The sequence below is a fragment of the Rhagoletis pomonella genome, unplaced genomic scaffold (genome assembly GCF_013731165.1).
Source record: "Rhagoletis pomonella isolate Grant_MI unplaced genomic scaffold, Rhpom_1.0 Rhpom_scaffold_00001, whole genome shotgun sequence".
Taxonomy (NCBI): domain Eukaryota; kingdom Metazoa; phylum Arthropoda; class Insecta; order Diptera; family Tephritidae; genus Rhagoletis; species Rhagoletis pomonella.
In genome coordinates, this window is record NW_023458555.1 from 105557326 (window position 1) to 105566002 (window position 8677).

The 8677-nt window shown below is 34.2% G+C and overlaps 1 protein-coding gene across 2 annotated transcripts in view; it reads left to right on the top strand.

Annotated features, from left to right (window-relative positions):
• LOC118749517 (methanethiol oxidase-like) overlaps nucleotides 1–8677 on the top strand; it is a 98841-nt gene that overhangs the window by 1514 nt on the left and 88650 nt on the right. Inside the window, exon 1 of one of the 2 annotated variants that reach the window (XM_036484330.1) lies at nucleotides 10–28. The exons of the other annotated variant lie outside the window; for it this stretch is intronic. The gene's annotated coding sequence lies outside the window, so the exon portion shown is untranslated. Of the gene's footprint in view, nucleotides 1–9; nucleotides 29–8677 lie in introns of those variants that run through there. 2 annotated transcript variants of the gene reach the window in all.

Genomic DNA, 8677 nt, shown 5'->3' on the forward strand with positions numbered 1-8677 from the left:
TTTGATGAATTTGACGCAAATAAATGGAGTAAGTGAACTCAACTGAATACATATTCATTAGTTTTTATACATTAGGTTCATTCCTTATCTTTTTGGACTAAAATCTGAAAAGTGTCAAAACGCCTGAGCGTAAGCGAAATGCGCTCACTAAAAGAGAATTACAGGAAAAAGTAAAGGAACGCAAAAAAACCAAATTTTTAGTCCAAAGTATGGCAACAACAAAACTAACGTCAAATAAGAATAGAAATGTATGTACAAAACACATACACATAAGCACAAGCACAATAAACACTTACTATATCAATTATTTTTTACCTCCTTCCAATTTCAATTCATCTTTTTTACTTTTTGGATTATTCTCACATTTTGCATGTTCTTTAATTTCCGTTAATTTAAATTCAGTTGAGTTTGACACTTTTCAGGATTTTGCCAAAAAAATTCTTCTGACTAAATCTGACTACTTCGGACTAATGAGAGTCACTCTTACTGATTGTTGCTCTCTCATTTTTGCTGTCATTTTCGAGTTAAGGAACGCTTTTTGGACTAAATCTGACTACTTCGGACTTTTTCTGACTATTTCTGGGAGATAAGGAACGCTCCTATTTGTGATGTTTTAAGTGCACACTTTTGAGAAATTCTGTATTTAATAGCGAATTCCGATGGTGAAAATCCGCACAACAATCTTGCGTTGTTAATATAAATAACATGGAGGAAAACTAGTGGCAACTGTTAAAAATAAAATGGAAGTAAATTGCTGCTGCCACTCTATTAAAAAAGTTTTTGTGCGTCCAACTCCTTTTTGCGTAGGCGGCCTTCGGCCGCGCTTAGGGATTATAACCCTCACAACGTAGAATTCTCTTTTCTGTGTTGCCAAAGAAAAGGGGCAGAACACCGTTTGCAGAGAACACCTTTTTGGGTAGGCGGCATTCGGCCGCTCTTAGGGATTATAACCCTCACAACCAGCGTTGTCAGGTTGACGTTTTTAACGTCATTTGGACGTTTTTTGTATCTTGTTGACGTTCGGACGTTTTTTGTGCAAAAAATTACGTTTTTTAACTACCCAGTAATTTTTCTATGTTACTAAATCAAGTAAGTAGAACTGATTTTTAATTATTTTCTTAATAAATCTTAACAAGCTTTGTTTTTTTGCAGCAGCTTCTTCAAAAAAAATGTGTCCTTGGGACACAAATGACTTAAATACGATGAATACCAAGCGCATGCGCATTTTTTTTTTGATTCTTGGACTAAGGATCCCGCGTTAAAAGGCTGGTTTTTTAAACACTTGAGGTTACGAGGCTTATTGCAATGTTAGCAAGTGCACACTAAGGGCCGTTTGCACCATGTCTAGTTAACGCTAACTGGAGGTACATCCTTCAGTTAAGCACGTTAACTGCTTTATCGATCACATTTTATATGATGGGTGTCGATAACGTCGATAAAGATGTTTAACGGGGATAGAATTAACTAGACATGGTGCAAACGGCCCTAAAAGCCAAATCAGGAAGAGCAGATCTACATATTGCAACACGCACGCTCGCAAAAGCACCGCAAAAGCAGCATAAAAAGTTATAAAAAAGTAGGCAACTTTTTTAAGACTTCATTGAAAATGGAATGAACGCAAAAAAACCTGAAATATTGCTATGTTCCTTCCTAGCAGAACGTAATTTAGCATTTTCGACAATCGACCACCTAACCAAATGTCTACAAGAGAGAAAAAATATTAAAAGTCAACGCGATTCTTTGGCAACTTAAAACTTGCACATTATTACCCTGGAAAATAATGGGCGATCAAACTGCATACTCAAAAAAATTCGTTAAAATCCGAATAAAAACTTGAAAATTTAGCTGAAATTTTGCAGAATTTTTATAATTTTTGCACAAAGTTTTAAATGTGGATTTATATTTTGTTTGTTATATAATGAGCTTGGCTTTTATGGAAAAATAATAAACATTAAATAAACGAAAGAAAAACAGCCACAATCGACCAAAATATTGATGATTTAATCATATATATATAAATGATTTTTTTATAAACAATTTCAAACCAGTTTACAATGAATTGAAATGTGCTCTATCAAAATGACATTATAATACACCTTACTTATGTATGTACCTTTGTATACAGTAAAAGTTTAATAATAACAATTCTGTGTGCATACATTTGAAAAAGACGTTTTTGGGCAGGTAATGACGTTTTTTCCGACCAAGAGGGACGTTTTCTCATGCCGAAGAACTGGCAACACTGCTCACAACGTAGAATTCTCCTTTCTGTGTTGCCAAAGAAAAGGGACAGAACACCTTTTGCAGAGAACACCTTTCTGCGTAGGCGGCCTTCGGCCGCGCTTAGTGATTATAGCCCTCAGGCGAAATTTGTTATAAAAAATCGCGCGATTTTTAATTAAAAATTTTCATTACTTATCGAAGTATTGATTTTATGATAAAAAGCCCAGCAGGCGCAAATTTTGAATCAAAAACGAAAATGATATGGTTTATAGTTGTATTTTATAGCTTCGAGAAGTATGGCAGCACACATTTGCTCTTACTGTCAGCCATTGTTATTTCTGTTTGTTTGTGAAAAGTGGTAAAATGACCCTGCAGGAACATTGACTTGTTTCCATCTAGTCCGATTTCGGCCAGTTCCTGTCTAGCCATACATTGACTTGTTTTAATCTAGTCCAAATAAGAACATATTTTTAGATTATACATATGTACTAGCTGTTTTTTCATTTCAACTCGAATTGAACATTGGTACTTAACTTTATTTTTTTTTTAAAGACGGCAACACACAAGGCGCAAAAAATGATAAAGAAAATTTTGATGCATTCAATCTAAAAACAATTTCAATTTCTATATACATATATAGAGGTATTTTTCGACATTTGGTCGCGTTTGATTCAACAAATTATAAACTTCTGAAATTAGTTAATCACAAAAAGTGTAGGTACAGAGAGTTTCGAAAAATTTTTTTTCGCTAAGTCTTTATGCAAATATTATTAATACTACGACGAAAACCCCAAAAATCAGAGTCCCAAATTACCAAATTTACGATTATTCTGACTTTTTGGGGTTTTTGTCGTAGAATTAATAATATTTGTATAAAGACTTAGCAAAAAAAATTAAATAAAAAACAGTTGACCGTATTGCAAAAAACTCTCTGTACCTAAACTTTATTGACTAAATGCAGGTACATACATTTATGTAACAAAAAATTTATCCATTAACTTACAGTGGCCACAGTGAAGTAAGCCAGTTGCTTTAATTCAAGAAAATTAAAAAAACGTTGTAAATACTATAAAACATATCACAGGCTCATATCGACTGTGAGCCATTGCACGTACAAATGTATAAACAATTACAAAGAATTTACATAAACATATGGAATTGTACGTCGTGATTCTGCTAATGGCGACGTCGAAGCTGCTGAAAACTCCGCCAACGATCCCACCAATTTGACTACTGCATGCAGTGTTGCCAGGTCTTCGGCATGAGAAAACGTCCCTCTTGGTCTGAAAAAACGTCATTTCCTACCCAAAAACATCTTTTTCAAATGAATGTACAAAAAGTTGTTCTTATTAAACTTTTATTGTAGACAAAGGTACATACAGATGCGTGCAACTAATTAGCAACGAAATTCAAAACGATATTGTTTGCAAATTCATTTATTTATTTTTAATAATTTTCATTTAAAATATAATTCAATCTATATCAGAAACCATAATAACAAAAGTTGCAAAGCTTGCACAAATTGCAAAAAAATTAATCAAACTTAAAAAAATCGTCATCAAAATTTCAAAATTTTTAACTAGAATATATAGAAAATTTTCGGGTATGCAGTTTTGTAGCCCATTCAATTTTAGTATAACAAAGTGCAAGTTTCAAGTCGCTAAACATTACCGTTGATTTTTTAGATTTTTTTTTGTCGAGGGTGTTGCGGATTTTTTTCCATGTAAAAAAAAATTTTGATCATGTGTTATATGGAAGAAAATGCGCAACACCCTCCACAAAAAAAATCTAAAAAATCAACGGTAATGTTTAGCGACTTGAAAATTGAATGGGCTACAAAACTGCATACCCGAAAATTTTCTAGATAGATAGAAAAATTACTGGGAAGTTAAAAAACGTCATTTTTAACACAAAAAACGTCCAAACGTCAACAGGATACAAAAAACGTCCAAATGACGTTAAAAATGTCAACCTGGCAATTCTGACTGCATGCAGCATGAAAGATAATGAGATTGGTTTTGCTTCCGCCCCGCTTTCTGCGTCTATCGATGGACGAGTACGTCGTGACTCACGTAAAGACTCTGCTCCCATCGACTGGATTACTGTGCGCAACAAGAAAGTGTCTAAGTTTAAGAATGCAGTTGTTGGTCAGAATATGTCAACTGAACTAGATGTTAATCTTAATAAAAAGTGGTTGCATATTTCTTCGTTTAAAACGTCTGTCAACTATAATTGCCTATGTTGTTAAACATTCTGGCATTTCCAGTAATTGTTTGTCATGCTATAAGCTTGTTAAAAAAGAAGATTCCCTGGAAAATTTGAAGAGTATAAACTTTAAACTCGGCGTTTCCTCAGTTTTCTTCAACAAGCTGTTGGATCCAAATGTATGGCCAGTAGGCATCAATGTCCAACCGTTTCGCTTTTTTTCCCAGGCAGCAGCCTGGGTCGCAATTGCCACCCTAATTCTAACTCTAATCGCAATGGTCCGATCTCAAAAAGTTTTAGCTTAAATGTTTATTACCAAAATATTTCCGGTATGCGTACGAAATGTAAAGAAGTATTTTTGGCTACATCTCGTTGTGATTATGATGTTTATGTAATTGTTGACACCTGGCTCAACAATGATTTTTTTGATGCGGAATTTTTCGACCCAAATCTCTTTCAAACATATCACAAAGACAGGGATGCAAACAAAACTGGTTTCCCGAGAGGTGGCGGTGTTTTGATTGCGGTGAGGCATACTCTTAGGTCTTCAATTATTCAGCTAATGAACCAAGAGTCCCTTCTTGATCAGCTTTGTGTGTGCATTACTGGTACGTCTGGTAAACTGCTCATTTTTGTATCCTACATACCACCCTGGAGCTTAGAATCATTATATACATTTCATGTTAATAATATTATTAATCTTTATGAAAAGAATTTCGATAGCCATTTTTATATATTAGGAGACTATAATTTAAATAGAATTGTTTGGTCTAATTTGTTAAATAACTTACCTTACCTTAACCTTAACACCTACTAATGTAAATTTTTCCCATGACATTAACTTCTTGGACAGTCTTTTTAGCATCAATCTTACCCAAATAAATTCCCTTCTAAATAAGCTTAGTAATATTCTTGACCTAATTTTTATAGATGAAAATATGATTTTCCAGCTAAATGAAAGTAATTTTCCGATCTGTTAATCGGATATGCATCACGTCCCTTTATTATTATCACATAAATTTGTCGATTACATTTCATCCTCAAATGACGGTGCCCGGTCTTTTGATTTTCGAAATGCCAACTTCGAACTTTTGAATTCAATCATATCCGAAATTAATTGGAATTCGCTTTTTCTTTCAAAAACTGTCTCGGAGTGCTTTGAAGCCTTCCTACTTAGCATTCAGAAAACTCTCCACAGCAATCTTTCTCTTCTTCAGGCTCGCATACACAAGCTACCTTGGTACACTAAAGAGCTAAAGAGGTTAGAAAATAAAAGGAACAAATATTTTAAATTACATAAAGCCACGGATAATATCAGTCATAAAGAGAAATATGTAAATTTTATGTGCCAATTTAATGAGCTTAACAAATTATTATACAATAATTATATCGCTCGTTACGAACTTGAGATAAAGTCAAGCCCCAAAGCTTTCTGGAAATACAATCGTTCCAAAAAAGGGTGCTATTCCTACTTTATTTAAACTTCAACGAAAAGTCGTCTACTGGTTTGATAGATTCGGTAAATCTTTTTGCAGATTTTTTCAAATCGAATTTTGTCGCTGATACTGATAGCTATAATTTTTCAAATTGAGATACCTCTAACTCTGCAGACTTTGGATTAATGGCTGTCACTGAACTCCACGTTGTTAATGGCATCTCCGCCTTAAAGACATCTCTAAAAAGAGATCTTGATGGACTGTCCTCTTTCTTGCTTAAGAAGTGCAGTTCGTCTCTTTCAGTGCCTTTAGCATATATCTTTAATCTCTCTCTTTCTACAGGCATTTTTATAGATCGTTGGAAGGTTGCCTCTATTACACCGATTTTCAAATCCGGTAATAAGAGTGATATAAAAAATTATATTATTAAGTAGTCAAGGAAAAATTATGCTTCTCCACCAAACGAATTTTAGTCCCGCATCAACATAGTTTTGTTTGTGGGCGCCCGACAGTTACCAATTTGACAGTCTTTTCTGAGTACTGTATCTCTGCTTTCAAATGCGGCTTGCAAGTTGATACAATTTATACGGATTTCTCAAAAGCATTTGATACCGTATAGCACCACATTTTATTAGGAAAGCTTAAAAGTCTCGGTTTCCACCCAGTATTCCAATCATGGTTAAGGTCCTATATCACTAATAGAATCTCCTTTGTTGAAATAGAGAATTCTAAATCATACCCCTCTGTGGCCACTTCGGGTGTGCCTCAGGGTAGTATTCTTGGTGCTGTATTATTTGTTTTGTTTATAAACGACATTGGGGCCTGTTTTAGTCATTCTGAATTTCTACTTTACGCGGACGACCTGAAACTCTTTAGTAAGATTACCTGCCCGTCAGATTTGTATGCACTTCAATGTGACTTAAATAAGCTAACTGATTGGAGCATTAGAAATAAACTGTCTCTTAATATTAATAAATGTTTCCATATGACCTTGTCTAAATCACGGAATCTAATACCTTCAAAATACTCAGTCTCATGTGTTGAGCTTGGCAATGTTGCTGAATTCCTGGATCTAGGAGTGCTCTTTGATTCGGGATTAACCTTTGTTAACCACATCAATTACATCATTCCTAAGGCGTATTCTAACTTAGCTTGCATGAAGCGCTATGCTAGAGATTTTAAAAATCCATATACTCGCAAATTGCTTTACAGCGGTCTAAATTGGAATACACATCCATAATTTGGAATCCGATATATGCGTCTCATTCCCTAAGAATTGAAAGTGTGCAGATAAGTTTTATTCGGTTTGCTCTGCAATCGCTTCATTTTAATGAGCCTGTTCCGTCTTGCGCTGCTCGGTGTATGCTTATTAACGTTAAGTCTCTTGCTAGTAGAAGATCCATCCATTCCTCAATGTTCATATATGATATTATCAGGGGCTCCATTGATTCTCCGGAACTTCTGGGGCTAATATGCTTCAATACACCTAATAGAACGTTACGGTTTCATCTACCATTTCATGTTAAAGTTGCTAAATCTAAATATTATGATTTCGCCCCCGTTATTAGGGCTCTAAATCATATATGTAATACTTCTATATTGATAGTAAGCTGACATCTCAATGTAAGCATTCCGAAATCAAAACGAGACAGTCTAGTACTGTTTTTGTCAACGTATTGTGTACTTGAGTGCCGGTTTTGTAAATGTGTCGTGTACATGTTTATTTATAAACGTATGTGTTCCTTTTCTTTCGTACGTGTTTATTGATATATCTGTACTGTAGTGTTTTCGGACGGTACTAGCTCTTACTGCCAATATAGGAGTATTACATATATGCTCTAAATGAATATAATAGGAGTGTACTCGTACGCCCAACTATCTAAAGTTTTAGAAAACTATATTCAACAATTTATATTGAGCTCGAGGCCGTTTTAAATGAAAATTTTTATTGTGGAAAAGCAACAATAGTTTGAAAAAATGGCTGAAGTGATAGCTATTTCGGAAATCACCACATTTCCTCATCGTCTTATCTTTTCAGTAGGATTCGAACCGACGATCCCACTGACTCAGCCAGTTGCCTAGGCACCGTGCTAAGTACGCCTTGTAAATTATCGTTTGCTTTTTTCCACTATTTTCATTTTTGTTATGCCAACACAATCAAGCGCAGCTATTCCGCTGCAATTCACTTGATCATGTGGTTGTTGGTATTGTTGGTTTTTGCTAATAATTCTATTTTTAGAATGTTTAACTTTTAGGTGTGCTCGTCCTTAAGTTATTTATTTTTGTTACTTTTTTGGCCTTCATTACAATTATATTCAACAATTTATATTGAGCTCGAGGCCATTTTAAATGAAAATTTTTATTGTGGAAAAGCAACAATAATTTGAAAAAATAATTAGAAAACTTTTACTGGTTTTGCGTTCTCGTACCCAAAAAACTTGCAAAGTGGGGGAAATTGAGAGAGCAAAATGGGAAAGAGAGCTGCAAATTTCTGCTGGAAAAATTTTTCCCAGCTAAAACTTGCAAGTAAGAAGATCAGCTGATCACAAACACATGTTTGTAAATAAACAAAAGAAACTATGACCTTTTTGAGTTATTTATTGCAAATTTTATTATTAATGTTAGTATACAATGAAAAAGTGAGTAAATTTAATATGCACAACGTTTGTTGTGTTTATTTTTCGCTAATTTGCCATTAGTCTACAGTTTTTTTACTTTAGTATGTGCTGACTATGGTTGTCGTATGACATTTTTCTTTTATACCATATTTACTTTTAAATATACCAAAATAGATTTAAATGCAGCATGCTGAA